The sequence below is a fragment of the Lissotriton vulgaris genome, chromosome 3_1, assembly GCF_964263255.1.
Source record: "Lissotriton vulgaris chromosome 3_1, aLisVul1.2, whole genome shotgun sequence".
In the NCBI taxonomy this organism is placed as follows: domain Eukaryota; kingdom Metazoa; phylum Chordata; class Amphibia; order Caudata; family Salamandridae; genus Lissotriton; species Lissotriton vulgaris.
In genome coordinates, this window is record NC_141689.1 from 668,246,013 (window position 1) to 668,262,112 (window position 16,100).

Genomic DNA, 16,100 nt, shown 5'->3' on the forward strand with positions numbered 1-16,100 from the left:
GGGTGCCTCCTCAGGTTCTTTCTCTGACGCCCACATCTGCCTTATACCTAAGGAAGGGAAAGATGCTCAATAGTGCAAAAACTACAGGCCCATTTCTCTGGTCAATATTGACTACAAAATATTTGCTAAATCACTTGCAGCGCGTCTTGACCTTTTACTCCCAGATCTCCTGGGTGAGGAACAATCAGGCTTCGTCAAGGGTCGATTTATCACTGATAACACCAGACTTTTGTTTAATGTCTTATCAAAATCCCATCACCTACCCCACTCCCTCACAGCAATTGCCCTAGATGCTGAGAAAGCATTTGATAGGGTTGAGTGGACCTATCTTTTTCATACCCTTAAATGGTTTGGTTTTGGTCCCAAATGTATCTCTTTGATTTCTTTATTGTACTCTAATACCTGTGCGGCAGTTTGCGCCAATGGCCTAGTCTCCTCCTTTTTTGACTTAGGGAGAGGCATAAGTCAGGGTTGTCATTTGTCTCCTTTTCTTTTTAACCTGCTTTAAAGCCTTTTTTATCCAAGCTTCGTCAAAACCCCAACATTCATGGCTTTCAAGCTAAGCTCGCCGCGTATGCTGACGATATCTTACTATTTATCTCCAACCCCATTGAATCTATCCCTGCCTTCCTTGCGTAAGTAAGAGATTATTCCCGGATATCTGGCTACAAGCTCAACAATGATAAATGTGAGATTTTGCCCTTGACGAAGTTCACATTTAAGCCTGATTTTAGCACCTCCAATTTCACACATTAAATACCTTGGCCTACATATTACCCCCTCTATTTCAGGCACGGTTTCCCTTTGTTTAAATAAATGCATTCAAAAACTATTGGACTTAATGACTAGATGGCATCCCCTTTATTTATCTTGGTGGGGTCGTCTCGATACAATCAAAATGATGTTATCTCCTATATCCTAGTCCTTTATACTATTTCTAACATCCCTGTATCCATCCCTTCTAAATTTTTCAGGAAGATTAACTCAATCTTGATATCTTTTCTCTGGAAAAACAAAAAACTAGGCCTGGGCGAAGCACTACGCTACGCTCGCGGAGTTTGCGAAGTTTCCGCAACTTCACACTATGCGAGCTGCACGTAGCACAGTGCGAACACGCGTAGTGCAGCGCAGCGTAGTGCAGAGCTCATTTGTTGCTTGTTCGCGGTCCTGAACGTCATGTTCGCGACCGCGAGCAAGCAAAATGAAATCCCGGCGAGATTCTCAACGCGGGGAGGTAAGGTTTCTCATTGTGAGTGGTTGCGCATGCTCGCGACCGCTCTCAATGAGAAACTACCAGTTCGCGTTGAGAAAGCTGCAGCTCGAGTAATAATCTTCTCGAGCAGCAGAAAACTACAGCTCGCACTGTGCAAGATGCCGTTTTCAATGATTGCACAGTGCCGGATGCTTGTCCGCACTGTGCAATCATTGAAAACACTTCTTGCACAGTGCGAACATGCTACTACGCAGCTCGCGTAGTGCTACGTGAAGTTCGCGTAGTGCGAAGTGCACTTCGCGTAGCTTTGCGTAGCGCTACTTCGCGAACTACGCCCACCCTTACAAAAAACCTAGAATGTCCCTAGCTAGGCTTATCCGTCCCAAGTCAGAAGGCGGAGTTAACTTCCCGGATTTCCCAGTTTACCATAAGGCGTTTCTGTTACGACAGGCTTCCTTTTGGTTGCAAGACCCGGTCTCTCCTTGCCCTTTATGGGCTAAACTTGAACGCCTTCTTCTTTCCCCCTTTTCTCTCGCTGAGTATATTTCCTTTTCACGTAAACCCTCTTCTATTCCCACTCCCATTCATAAATTCACCACTAAACTACTTTTATCCTCTTCTTCTGCTTCCCCTACGACCGTTGCTGATTTCCTTACCTCCACCATTTGGCATAACACCTCCCTCTTGATTTGTGGCAAACCCTTTTACTGGAAGTCGTGGCGACAAAAACGGTTAATCGGGGTTTCCCAATTATTTTCACATTCTTCTTTCATACCATTCCCAACTCTCTGCACCACCTATGGTTTGCCTGCTTCTTTTGCCCACAAATATCTCCTACTTAAAGAGACAGTAGTGGCAACTTACACCCGCCTTTTACAAGCACCTCCCCCTTCTAATTCCCCTGCCCCCACCTCACTACTTCATTCCTTTCTGCACACTACTCCCAAAGCCTCCTCTATTTACAAGCACCTTCACACTAAAGACTCCATTAGACCCAAATCTAAAGTGGAGGAATGCTGGGAACATGATCTTGCCACATCTTGGTCCATTCCTTTATGGGATAAGATCTGAAATAAGATTCGCAAGTCTTCTAGAGTGGCGACCTTGACACAATCCTTGTTCTTCATTTACAGTAGACTTCTTTTTACACCATTTGACCGTCATAAGCGCTTTCCAGCCACTCCACACATTTGCTGGTCATGTTCTTCCCCGCAAGCAACTTTATTTCATATGTTGTTCCTATGTAAATCTGTTCATGATTTTTGGTTGCAGGTTTGGGCTCAAATTAATGTAATTTTCCACACTTGCATTCCTTTTTCTTACACTAACATTTTCCTAGGAAGTCTTTCTCCTTGTTGGGAGGATGTTGAACTTAACATTCAGATCATTGACTTATTGTTAGCTGTTGCGTTTCAGCAGATCACAGTCAACTGGAAGAACTTTTCTAACATCTCCTTTAAAGCATGGTGGTATAATGTTTGTCATAATCATAGACTGGATATTGCCTTTCTTTTTCCTGCTCACATGGCAGCAAAACGCATGGACCTATGGCTTCCTATTACGCTTTACCTTGATGTATGTGCTAAACGCTTATTTCACCCACAACCTTCACAGCAAGAAGTCTTCAAACCCCCTTGAATGCCCCTCACATTCCTTTTCTCCTTCGTTAACAATTATATGTACTTCCTTTTGCATAATCATATTTCTACAATTATTGTCTCCACTTTATTTAGTTCTGATGCTCATGATTAGATTTCATTATTGTTTATAACTGTATTATGCCCATTGCTTACTAATGTTCCTATATTTTATACTCTTTTTGTACTTTGTATTGACACCTTGTTTTTCTCTCCTTTCACCAAATAAAATTCTTTTTGAACTTAAAAAAAACGATTTATCATCTGTAGACCATGGACCAAGATTAAAGATTCAAGTCTCTCACTCCACAGAACTCAGAAATAACAAGCAACGTCCTCCACAATGCTCACACCTTTGCAGTCAGCAAAGCACTGGGCTCTACGCACCCTATAAACAAGAAGATAGCCCAGCAAGACAACTAAATATAAATTAAACAGTATAGCAATAACATCTATTATGCTAAAGTAGTAGCCTCGCATTGGAGAGCTTTTGAAAGAAAGCGGACATTCCAGAAGACAGCCTTGTCCACTTTATGCAAACAACAGATATAATAAGCACTGGCAATGGAGACTTAAGTTGTATAATAAAAAAATCAATAGATCTATTTTTAAATTTAATTCAATGGCAGCCCCATTTAGTTAATGTACGGTTGGCATTATTTGTAATGAAAAACATCAAACAGTTTTAGCTCACACTATAACATTCAAAGAAAACATAAACTCTAAAAGAAATCATATTACAAACAAGTGCAGCAATTGTTCATGAAGGATGCATTAGTATACACTTTCACTTTTTAGAAAAGTGTGAACAAAGAAAATGGGGAACCTTATGTTTACAATAAATTTAAATATACAGAAAATAGTTCAGTGCCACTTCAGACCACTCGATACAAATGACAAGTTTCCGATTCTAAGTGCGGGACTGACCCCGCCTCACACATTTGAACCTCAGCTAGTTTATGGTACTTTTAGTCCCAAAGGGTCGCAATGTCTTATGCATATCCAAACGGTGTAACTTTGCATGAGAAATGTAATTACTACCAAATGAGATTCAAAGCTTTTGCATATTGTAAATATTATATTTGATAACGTCTTACTGACTGTGGTGGTGTATAAGCAGTATTTTGTCAGGTAAAAATGTTCCTATGCAAAGGAGCTCGATGAAAAAGATGCCACATCCTGGATTGGACTCTCCTTCTCTCATGCATCCTGGGTCATGGTTAGTCGTTTGTCACGTAAAATAGATTCACAGTGTCATGTTCTGCTGATCAGTTGTGATCTGGTGCCAAATGTGCAGATTGCGTTGGCAGAGTTCCTAGAGCTTCATCTAACGCTATGCAGACATCTCAGCGTCTAGCAAAATCATGAAAATATGATTCCTACAGTCATTGGCTCCAAAATCCCTAACAAACCTACTGGGAATCTCTGAGATTTCTGGACAGCTCATTTGGCTCTTTTCATATGATGGACATTTTTTGTCCCTTACAGCAGCATATCAAGCAGGAGAAATTAGTCACCTTCATGCTAGAGTCAAAATGTCACTATACATTACTTTACTGAGTTAAAACTAGTCTATGACTTTCAAATTTCGAATTCATGTTTGTCACTTCTTATGAAATACAATAGTGAGCTCCAGCTTATGATAAAACATTTGGAGTAATTTTTTTATTAAAAGCTTCAAAACTTTGAACTGCTAAGCCTCCTCCTACATCGCTTCTACTGTGAGGGAAGGGAATTAGAAATGAATCTGCAATAGTTCGCTATCTGAATATATGAAAACAAACAATATATATTTTCTGTCGCCTGTGTTCAAACACAATCAGCTGGCACAATCATTCTGGCTTCATGCAAGCTCAGTTAACATTCAAGTACAATTACAAATCATTGTCCATGCGGTGCATTGTTCACTCATTCCTCTGGCAATGGAGGTCCGACTCTCTGCACATGGGATCTGTGAAGAATCACAGGGGCAGGCACCACGTAATGTAGGAGCTGAATCTTCTGTACCATCTTTTCAATAACTGGAGTAATTTCAGTGCTGCAAAGAGAGTGCATGCTAAATGTATTAGTGCTTAGGTATTGGCAGAGTGATAGGATATGTAGATAGTGCTGGATGGTTGAATGGAGAAGTGCATGGGACAGACAGAAGGATTCCTAGACTTCATAGGTACAAACTGAGTATTTAAACGACTGGATCAATGCTATATAGCTGATTAGAGTCCTGCATGCAAAGTGCACAGAATATTGTAGCTGTACTGGTTTTACTGGCTAGGCCATTCCGTAGGTACATGACTAGTAACTAGAATAATTTCAGTGCTTCAAAGAGTGTACATGTTAAATTTATAAGTGCTTAGGTATTGCCGAGTGATAGGATACGTAGATAGTGCTGGATGGGTGATTGGAGAAGTGCATGAGACAGACAGGGGGATTCCTGGGTTGCATGGGTAGTACTTCACTAAGTAGCTGGTTAGAGGTTTATAAATATAAATATATATAGTGCACAGCTGAATGTAGTTGTGCATTGATAGTGTTTGGATTACTTAATCTTACCTTGACAGTAGTACGTATCAAAATATGCTAAACATTTTTTCAGTTATTATAAGTGCATAGGTATTGGTGGAGTAATAGGATAAGTAGCTAGTGCTGGATGGGTGAACTGAGAAGTGCAAGGGGACAGACAGAAGGGTTCCTAGAATGCATAGGTACTAACTGGGTATTTAGAAGATCGATTCAATAGTATGTAGCTGGTTAGAGGTCTGCATGCATAGTTTAAAACATATTGTACCTGCACTTGTGTTAGTGGCTAGGCCATTCCTTAAGTATATGACTAATAACTGGAGTAATTTCAGTGCTGCAAAGAGAGTGCATGCAAAATGTATTAGTGCTTAGGTATTGGCAGAGCGATAGGATATGTAGATAGTGCTGGATGGTTGAATGGAGAAGTGCATGGGACAGAGAGAAGGATTCATAGTCTGCATAGGTATAAACTGAGTATTTAAAAGACTGTATCAATGCTATATAGCCGATTAGAGGTCTGCATGCATAGTGCACAGAATATTGTAGCTGTGCTAGTTTTACTGGCTAGGTCATTCTTTAGGTACATGACTAGTAACTAGAATAATTTCAGTGCTGCAAAGATGGTACATGTTGAATTTATAAGTGCTTAGGTATTGCGGAGTGATAGGATACATAGATAGTGCTGGATGGGTTATTGGAGAAGTGCATGAGACACACAGGAGGATTCCTAGGTTGCATGGGTAGTACTATACTAAGTAGCTGGTTAGAGGTTTATATATATAGTGCACAGCTGAATGTAGTTGTGCATTGATAGTGTTTGGATTACTTAATCTTACCTTGACAGGTGTACATAACAAAATATGCTAAACATTCTAATCCGTTATTTTAAGTGTGGAGGTTTTGGTGGAGTAATAGGATAAGTAGCTAGTGCTAGATGGGTGATTGGAGAAATGCATGGGACAGACAGGAGGATTCCTACACTGCATTGGTACTAACTGGATATTTAGAAGAGCGTACAATAGTATGTAGCTGGTTAAAGGTCTGCATGCATAGTGTACAAAATATTGTATCTACACTTGTATTAGTGGCTGGCCATTCTTTAAGTATATGACTAATAACTGGAGTAATTTCAGTGCTGCAAAGGGAGTGCATGTTCCATGGTCATCTTTCTGCTCCTGCCCTGCCCCCTTGCCCCCAGCCCTCTATTTCCATGTGCAGACTCCTATTCCCTCCCTCCTGGCTTGTCTGTTCCATTGTATTGCCCCTGAACCGTCCCTCCTGCCCTTTATGGTCCGTTATGCTGCTATTTTCTCTCCTGTCTGTCCATTATGGTCAGCTAGCTACCGCTGCCTCTTTCCCCTCTGTTCTCTGGTGTCCATGTGCATGGTCCTATCCCATCCCTATTGCTTTTTATGGATTGTTGTCCTGCACTCCCGTCCCGCATGCCCTGTGTGGTGTATTGTGCTGCTGCAAACCCTGATGCGTGCCCTGTAGGGTCAGTTTGGTGCACCTCTCCATGTCCCTCCTGTCCCCTGTTATCCGAGTCCATGTCCCTACCCCAATTCCTCCTGCCTTCCATGATCCAATGTCCCATACTTGCTAACATTTTGATCTTGGTAAGAGGGAGATTTTGGAAAAAAACTGGGGTATTGATTTTCCCCTTTGACTTACATTGAAAAAGAGGAGATTGTAGACAGGAGACAGATCAAAAAAAGCCCATTTGTGCTTAAAAACATTGGACATTTACTGGCTGAATCGGGTCTGTTAGCATGTATGGTTGTACTACCACTGCCTCTTCCTTCTGCCTACAATGGTCTATTATATTGCCGCAGCCTCTCTTGCCAGTCCTGTATTGTTGGTTTGTTGCACCCGCCCCCCTTTCCACTGCCCTCCATAGTCTGTTGTGCTGCCACTGCCCTTCCTGCCTGACCAGTGTGGTCAATTTATCGCCTCTGCACCCTCCTACCTGCCTTCAATTTTCAGAGTCCGTGCCCCTGTGCCTCTCAACAGTATCCTAATGAACAATTAGATTGCTAACATTCTATATTTGTTACAAAAGTGTGGAACGCCTGACGTCATCTTGATGTAATCAAAACTGTAATACCTAGAGCATTTCCTTTAGAAATTACATACATGACAGGGTCTTATTTGCATCAAAATTATGGTTAGTGCTCTAAAAAACTAAAATGAGGACATATTTTCTGAGTTTTCAAATAGCAACAAAGCACTTTTAAAGTATTTGTTATCTTTATGTTTTTTTAATCCAGTCGACCCCTTGATTAAATGTTGCACTTAGGGGAGGGGATGTGGTGTTACTTCCAGAGCTGCAAACTTTGCAACTGGGGAACTAGGTTGGAGTTTCTGCTTCAGCACGACATTCTGTGATCCTGGTCAAATCACTTAATCTCCCCAGGTCTACAACCAAAATGAATTTGTTCTTGTGTGATGTAACCAATGCTCATGTAAAGCACTCAATACCTGACACTTCTGCACTATATAGAACTGCAAAAACACAAAAAATGAACACTTCTGTCATTGGGCTACACTGTAGTAAAGCTACTGTTCTCCACGGAAGTCTGCTGCTGGTATTAAAAATGCATGTTTCAGCCTGCATGTCAGAATTTTTTAATGAAATAGAACAGGATTTGAGAAGTCACTCAAAATGTGCCCTAATTTTTCTTTCTTCAGCACTAATCATAATTTCTATGGCAAAATGAACCCCCTCATTGTGTTCCTTTTCAAATTATATGATTTAAGTGTTACCAGTTTATTCCAATCAAGCTGGCTGCAGGTGTGCCATACCTTTGTCATAAGTAAGACTGTTAGCGCTCTAGTTGTTCTTTAGAACACTCTGGGACATTTTGTCATTGGGCTATACATGGGCTACATCTGGGTGATATTTGTGCTACATTTGGGCTCTTTTGTCTCTGGTGGCCATCTTGGGAGATTTATTTGTTGTCAAGTTTCCTAATTTCCTCATTTACTGCAGTCTCCTCAGTAGGAAATGCTTTCAGTTTTTTACTTTGATTCCATCAAGAAGGTATTCAGATATGTCACACATTTGCCATAAATGACTAGGAGGCGAGGATTATGCAGTCCTTTCTTCTCTTTATTATAATCAGCACTTTAAAGAAAAACCAATCAAAACATTTTTATCGAACCACAACTCCCATGAGCACATGGGATACAGTGTCCATAGTAACCAACAGCCAATCATGGATCCGTCCGCTGTTTAACTAGCCATGACGTCCTATCCTCTTCCTCTTCTTCTCTGTGAGGCAGAACCCCAGGAAACATTCTTCAATCCTTCTGGTCTTGTCCTAAACCAAACAAGAAGACCGTTATCCAGCTCTTCTTACAAGAAGGAAGGCAAAAGGCAGTACACAGCATGCACCAGAATCAATATAGCTTGACAATTTGAACATTACCGGGTTTCAAATATGAATTCAAATAATATACCGTTCTAACTCAAGACAATGCATTATTATTTTTTTTTTTTTTTTTTTTTTTTTATTGAAAGTACATGACAATAGCATATCCAATAAATACAAGAAAAACACATTAATACAAAGAGACAAAATAAGTATACATCAAAGATGTTAAAACAGATAAGAAAACCGATAATGTAGGAAGAGTGATAATATATATGTGAAGGACAGGAGGGAATTTCTACATAGGTATTAAGAACTGAGGCACGTGATTTTCGACCGCCTCCATGCTGCAACGGGCGACCACAACCTTAGCCCCATATCCCTGGATTTCACTCCCTTCAGTGTGTACGCTGCAAGACAATGCATTAGCATAGCATTGAAGCAAATCGGAAAATTAATACTTACTGAAGTACGAAGGTGTACGGGTGGGACGAGACCGGCCAGTCTCGGGAGGGATAATCCTCGCCTCCTAGTCCTTAATAGAATTGAAACTTTCCGTTACGTTAGCTAGGAAATTTTTCATTCTATGTCAGGACGGAGGTGAGGATTATGCAGTTTTAAAGCTTATCCACCACAAGCTCTGCCGCGCCATAGATGGGCTTGAAGTAAAACTTTTTGAATGTAGACTCCGAGGACCAGTCTGCTGCTGCCATGATGTCCTCTAGCCTACCGCCCACCTGAATGGCCTTAGAGGCCATGGCTCCCCTGGAGTGAGCTCCAAATCTGGTCACATCTATTCCCGCTTCGGTCATGATCCAACGGACCCACCTAGCGATAGAAGGAGCCGAAACCGCCTTAAAAGGCTTCTGCAGTGCTATGAGGAGCTGCCGTTCCCCAGGAGGGCAGCAATCCGCTGTCATATCCTCGTACGCCTTGAGGCAACGCACCACACACAACTTCGGATGATCCAGAAACGTCGGGTAGGACACTGACCTGATGCTAGTTTTGGTACGTCTAGCAACTGTGAAAGTCACTCCCTCCGGAGTGAATAAGCGTGCCGTGATATCCAGTGCACGCACGTCAGAAACTCACTTACATGAGACTATACACAGCAGAATCGCCAGTTTAGATGACAGTTCTTTCCTGTTCAGATACTGGTTGTCACGCCAGGAGCTAAGGAACCTGAGGATGATGTTGACATCCAGAGATTGTGATACCTGGGTTCTGGGGGTGTGGAAAGTCTGACACCCTTCATGAGCTTGCAAACCCAAGGATGCTCCCCCGCCGGCCTGCCGTCGATGTGAGAATGTCCCGCCAAAATAGCGGACCTGAAAGAGTTGATGGACCGATAGGCCAAACCCGATTGGGCTAGTTCAGCCAGAAAATTCAGAATGTGGGTAACGTCAGCCCCCACGGGATCGGCGTGTCTTCCCAGACACCAACGACGCCACCGCTGCCAAGCCGATCGGTACCTCTTGACGGTACCTGGGGCCCAGGCTCTGCTGATGAGTTCCTCAGCGTCCGCCGAAAGGCGCCCGTCCTGCCAACGTCCCCGGAAATCCTCCACGCCATGAGGATTAAGGTTTCCTGAAGCACCAGCGGGTGCCCCTCTCCCAGGGGCCCCGAAAGTAGCGACCGGAACAAGGGCAGACGAATCGGACAATCCCACGACAGCTCTAGCAGTGGGGGAAACCAGGCCTGAGCCCACCAGAAGGGGGTCACCAGGACCAACGAGGCTCGTTGTCGGCGAACTTGTGCCGCTACTCGTGGAATCATGAGGAAAGGGGCAAAGGCGTACGCCTGTTCCGTCGGCCAGTTCTGTAAGAAAGCATTGACCGCGATCGCTTCCGGGTCCGACCTCCACCTCACGAACCTCGGAAGTTGACGGTTGAGCCGGGAAGCAAACAGGTCCAGTGAGAACGGTCCCCAGGTCTCCATCAAAGCTTGGAAGACCGCAGGGTGCAGCCTACAATTGCTGAAATCCTGGAAATTCCTGGAATGCCAGTCCGCGATCGAGTTCTGCGTCCCCGGGAGATATTCCGCCGAGACTGAAATTTGTTTTTCTAGGCAATAGTGCCAGAAGTCTTTCGCCAGGTTCGCCAGTGCCTTGGACCGAGGCCCGCCCAGGCGATTGATATACTGTACCGCCGACACGTTGTCCATGCGCAGCAGGATGCAGCACGACACCCGATTTTGTGTCAGAGACTTCACCGCGAAGGAGCCCGCTAGAAGCTCCAGGCAGTTGATGTGAAGCTGTAGCTCGTCCTCCGACCACCGGCCCCCCATGGTGACATTGCCGCAACGGGCTCCCCAGCCCGCTCTGCTGGCATCCGATTCGATGATCAGGTCCGGGCTGGATCCGAAGATCGCCCTCCAGTTTCACGCACACATGTGCTCTATCCACCATCGCAACTCTGTCCTCATTTCCTCCGTAAGCGAGATGAGTTCGGAGTAAGTAAGGCCCTTCCGGAGATGTTGTGCCTTCAGGCGCTGAAGTGCCCTGTAATGCAACGGGCCCGGAAAAATCGCCTGAATCGAGGATGATAGAAGGCCCACTATTCGAGCCAGGTGCCAAAGGGAGATCCTGTCCTTCCGCAGAGTCTGGGAGAGTTCCTTGCGGATCTTGTTCACCTTCTGTTGCGGGAGGCTGAGGCAGGCCCTGTCGGAATCTATGAGGAAGCCCAGAAAGGTAATCTGTCTCCTCTCAAGAAGTTCCGACTTCTGAGCATTCACTACAAACCCCAAATCCTGGAGCAGGGCAATAGTCATGGTCAAGTGCGACCGAAGTCGTTCCGGCGACTGATCCATGATCAGGATGTCGTCGAGATATATGATCATCCGGACGCCTCTCTCGCGTAGCGTCTCCACCACCGGCCGAAGGAGCTTCGTAAAGCACCAAGGGGCCGACGAGAGACCGAATGGGAGGGCTTGAAATTCGAAGACCTCCTCGTTCCATAAGAACTGCAGGAAGCGCCTGTGAGGGGGAAAGATCGGTACCGTGAGGTACGCGTCCTTTAAGTCCAGGCGAACCATCCAATCCCACTGTAGGAGAATGTCGCGCAACAGATGGATTCCCTCCATCTTGAAATGGCGGCAAACCAGCCATTCGTTGAACTTCTGTAAATTGATGACCGGGCGAAACCCCTTGTCCTTCTTCTGGACCAGAAAAATGTTGCTCAAGAACCCCGCAGGGTGAAGGTGTGTTTTGCGAATCGCACCTTTTTTGAGGAGTTCTGTGATCTCGTTTTTGATAAGAAGTCTGTCTTCTGTGGAAAAAACCAAGGGGCGAGGGTGAACCCTCTGGTGGGGAGTGCCATAGAATTCTATCCGGAAGCCCCTGACCGTCTGGAGAACCCAAGGGTCTGAGGAGATTTTGCACCAGTTGTGGAAATGATCCCGTAGCCTCCCCCCCAGAACGGATGGGGAAAAAAGGGTACCACTCACCGGATGGGCCTCCCGGTGCATTGGCACCGCCGTGGTAGCCTCTGCCGCGCCCTCTGTCTGCGCCTCGACTCGGGTAGAAGTTCCCCTGGCGACCGTCATTCCAGCCGTTGTTACGGCGCTGCTGGGTTTTGTTGTTAGGGCCTTGCTGGGATTGGCGGCCGGAGGAGCGACCCCGTCCTCGTCCGGCCCCTGCAAAAACCCGTCCGGGGAAAATTTCTTGATGGAAGTTTGTGCTCTGTCTAAAGCAGAGAAAGTCGTGACGCACTTATTTAATTCCTTTATAAAAGGTTCTCCAAAGAGTTTGCCTTGTGCAATAGGGCCAGCCTCCGAAGTGGCTAGATCTCCGAGTTTTGGATCGATCTTGATGAGGAGAGATCTCCTTCGCTCTGCTGCCAACGCACAGTTCGCGTTGCCCAGGAAGCATAGGGCTATCTGTGCCCAACCTGCCACGACCTCCGTGGACATCGCCGTCCCCGACTCCTTGTCCCTCTCGGCTAACTGGATAATCTGGGTCACGGGACCCACGGCGTCCAGGAGTTTATCCTGGCAGTTGCGCCACAATCGATCTATGCCCCTCCTAGGGTCCTTCATAAATTTAGCGAAGAACGCATAGAGCTTTTCGTAAATGTCTGGAGTGGCCGCCACTCTGCCTTCCATTTTAGGGCGAGGGCACTCACCCCGCATGCGGGTCCTAACCTCCTTGTCTAGAGGTTGGCGTACCTTACCAGCCACGTACGCAGCTACCTTGGGGTCCGGGAGCCACTCCGACGATCTCGGGTGGAAAATCTTTGTGGGATCGAACATATCTGGGGTCTTGTCATCCCCCTCCACGGATTCCGAAGAATGGGACGCAGGACGCCAGGGACGTCCCGAGTAGCCATCCTCGTCGGCCGAGGAGTCTTCATCGTCGGTAACACCCTCTCCCTCCAAGGGGAAACCATCCTCCTGGTCAGAGTCCGGGGCGACCTCGTTGCCATCCTCTCCGGGGAAAAATCCCTCCTGCAGGGTAATGGTTTGAGCGTTCGCGCACTCTTGCGGAAGGAGTCCCTCAAGCGATCGAACTCCTCCAAGTGCCCCGCGTGACGCTACGCTGACTTCTTCCCACCACCCTGCACACCTTTGGTTCCGCGGTCCGCAGGGCCTGCGCCACTAAACACCCCGGGGAGGATCTGTGTGAGGGCATCCACTCTCTCCCTCAAAGGTGCCAGCACCGTGTCCAGCGCCTGCGAAAGCGCGCGACCAACCGCCGGTGGCAAGGGCTGGGTACAGCTCATTTGTTCCGCCTCCTGATGGGGGGGTTTGACTGCTCAACAGTCTGCATGTCAATGAGGGTGTGAGCACAGTAACACCTTAGTTAAATTCAGAATGTAGCCCCCTCGTCGGTGCTCAGGCGTGGCGTTGTGCACACAGCGCGAACGAGTACACCGAGCCGGTGTCAGAGGCGAGGGTTGGTGAGGTAGGAAACTCCCGCCTCAGCGCGCCGTCCCGTAAGGCAAGAACCGCGAGCGCAGCCTTAATCCTTGCGGTGGCGCCCCACAGGGCCGAGGGAAAGTGAGGACGCTCTCCACAGAGCCCTCGATCGCACGGCAGAGACGGAGCAAGCAGCGCCTGACGCTCGTCAAACTGCCGTAATGCCTAAAGACGAAAAAGCGCACCAAAGAGTAAGCGCTACTGCACAGGCACTAAATGAACCACTAAATTTATCAAAAACACACAATATGTCAGAAAAGTAAAAGAGGGTGACTTATCTGACGAGCAGAGAAGAAAGAGGAAGAGGATAGGACGTCATGGCTAGTTATACAGCGGACGGATCCATGATTGGCTGTTGGTTACTATGGACACTGTATCCCATGTGCTCATGGGAGTTGTGGTTCGATAAAAATGTTTTGATTGTTTTTTCTTTAAAGTGCTGATTATAATAAAGAGAAGAAAGGACTGCATAATCCTCGCCTCCGTCCTGAAATAGAAGAGGATTTGAGTAGTCACTCAAAATGTGCCCTAATTTTTCTTTCTTCAGCACTAATCATAATTTCTATGGCAAAATGAACCCCCTCATTGTGTTCCTTTTCAAATTATATGTTTTAAGTGTTACCAGTTTATTCCAATCAAGCTGGCTTCAGGTGTGCCATACTTTTGTCATAAGTAAGACTGTTAGCACTCTAGTTGTTCTTTAGAACACTCTGGGACATTTTGTCATTGGGCTATACATGGGCTACATCTGGGTGATATTTGTGCTACATTTGGGCTCTTTTGTCTCTGGTGGCCATCTTGGGAGTCTTATTTGTTATGAAGTTTCCTAATTTTCTCATTTACTACAACTCCTCAGTAGGAAATACTTTCAGTTATTTACTTTGATTCCATCAAGAAGGCATTCAGATGTATCACACATTTGCCTTAAATTCAGGATGTTAGCACTGTAGTTGCTTAATATATCACTGTAGTAAAGCTACTGCTCACCAGAGAAGTCTGCTGCTGGTATTGAAAGTGCATGTTTCAGTCTGCATGTCAGATTTTTTAATGAAATAGAAGAGGATTTTAGAAGTCACTCAAAATGTGCCCTAATTTTTCTTTCTGCAGCACTAATCATACTTTCTATGGCAAAATCAACCCCCTTTGTGTTCCTTTTTAAATTAAATGTTTTAAGAGTTACCACTTTATTCCAAATAAGATGGCTTCAGGTGTGCAATACGTTTGTCATAAGTAGGACTGTTAGCGCCCTAGTTGTTCTTCAGAACACTCTGCGAAGCTGCAGTAGAACAGAAAGGAATCAACTGCCCTTGTTGGATGTACATGTTTACTGAGAATGTCAGACTTAATTCTCACATGACTGAGAAAGATAATGTGAATTTACAGAAAATTTGCACTCAGTTTAGCTTATAGTTCGCCTTCCAAACCTCTGTGGGAAAAGAAAGAGAAAATAGTTTTTTCTCAAACATGATTCATGATATCTGAGCAGAAGGCTTTTTCACATGGTAAAATCACCTTAGAACACACCACAATTCCTAAAACGAGTATGGTACCACCAACAAATGATTTATAATGTAACTAAAGTCTTAAAACCTTCGATTAACTGCAATGCTTTTTAATAGGTGCTGTCATGTATATTGGTCCCAAGATGGCTACCAGCACTTCTTGGGTGAAGTGCTGACAGCCAATCAGATCTCACGATGAGATGTGTGGTTAGGCTCCTTCCACATATACATGTTTCTTTTTCCATTAATATTTAAAAACTACTGAATGGATTTACACCATTTAACAAAAAGAGCTCTTTCTGAACCAAGGGCTACCTTTTTGCCAAATTTGGTGTAATTCCGTTCAGCAGTTCGGGCTGTAGCCGTGTCTAAAGTTTCCTATGGAAAATTGCATGGGGAAAACACGTTTTGGGACCTCCCTTTTTTCTCGACCCGCCCTTGACGAATCACCCCGAAACTTTCAAGACAGGAGCTGACCATAGCGGGCCATAAGTTTTGAAAATTTCAAGAAGATGCATCAATCGGCGCCAAAGTTAATGGGAATAGAATGATGCAATTATCCTATGGCCCTAACTATAACAACCTACTGGCGACCGCTAGTAGGCAATATTTATAAATACATATACATACATATATACATATATATATATGCTTCTGTATATATAAGTATACATTTATATGTAGTAATATTTACTGATGGAATTTATTTAATTTACATTATATTAAATTCATATATTAAGATATATAACAATATTTAATATTCACTGCTTTAAACTGGGAAACAGCCAGTACAACGCAGTCATAACTACGCATGATCATTTCCATGCATCCTTTACAATGAATATTCCTTTACCACGCATGTCCATTAACACAAATCCTTTACTACGACTATGCCTTTACCACGCATGCCTTCACTACGAAATTGGGCATGCGTGGTAATGGCATG

General features: G+C 44.7%; 1 long non-coding RNA gene across 1 annotated transcript in view; it reads right to left on the reverse strand.

Annotated features, from left to right (window-relative positions):
• Positions 1–8,455: 8,455 nt before the first annotated feature.
• LOC147726901 (uncharacterized) overlaps positions 8,456–16,100 on the reverse strand; it is a 66,942-nt gene continuing 59,297 nt past the window's right edge. The window contains exon 4 of the long non-coding RNA XR_015309296.1: positions 8,456–8,687. This is a non-coding gene — a long non-coding RNA (uncharacterized LOC147726901). The remainder of the gene's footprint in view (positions 8,688–16,100) is intronic.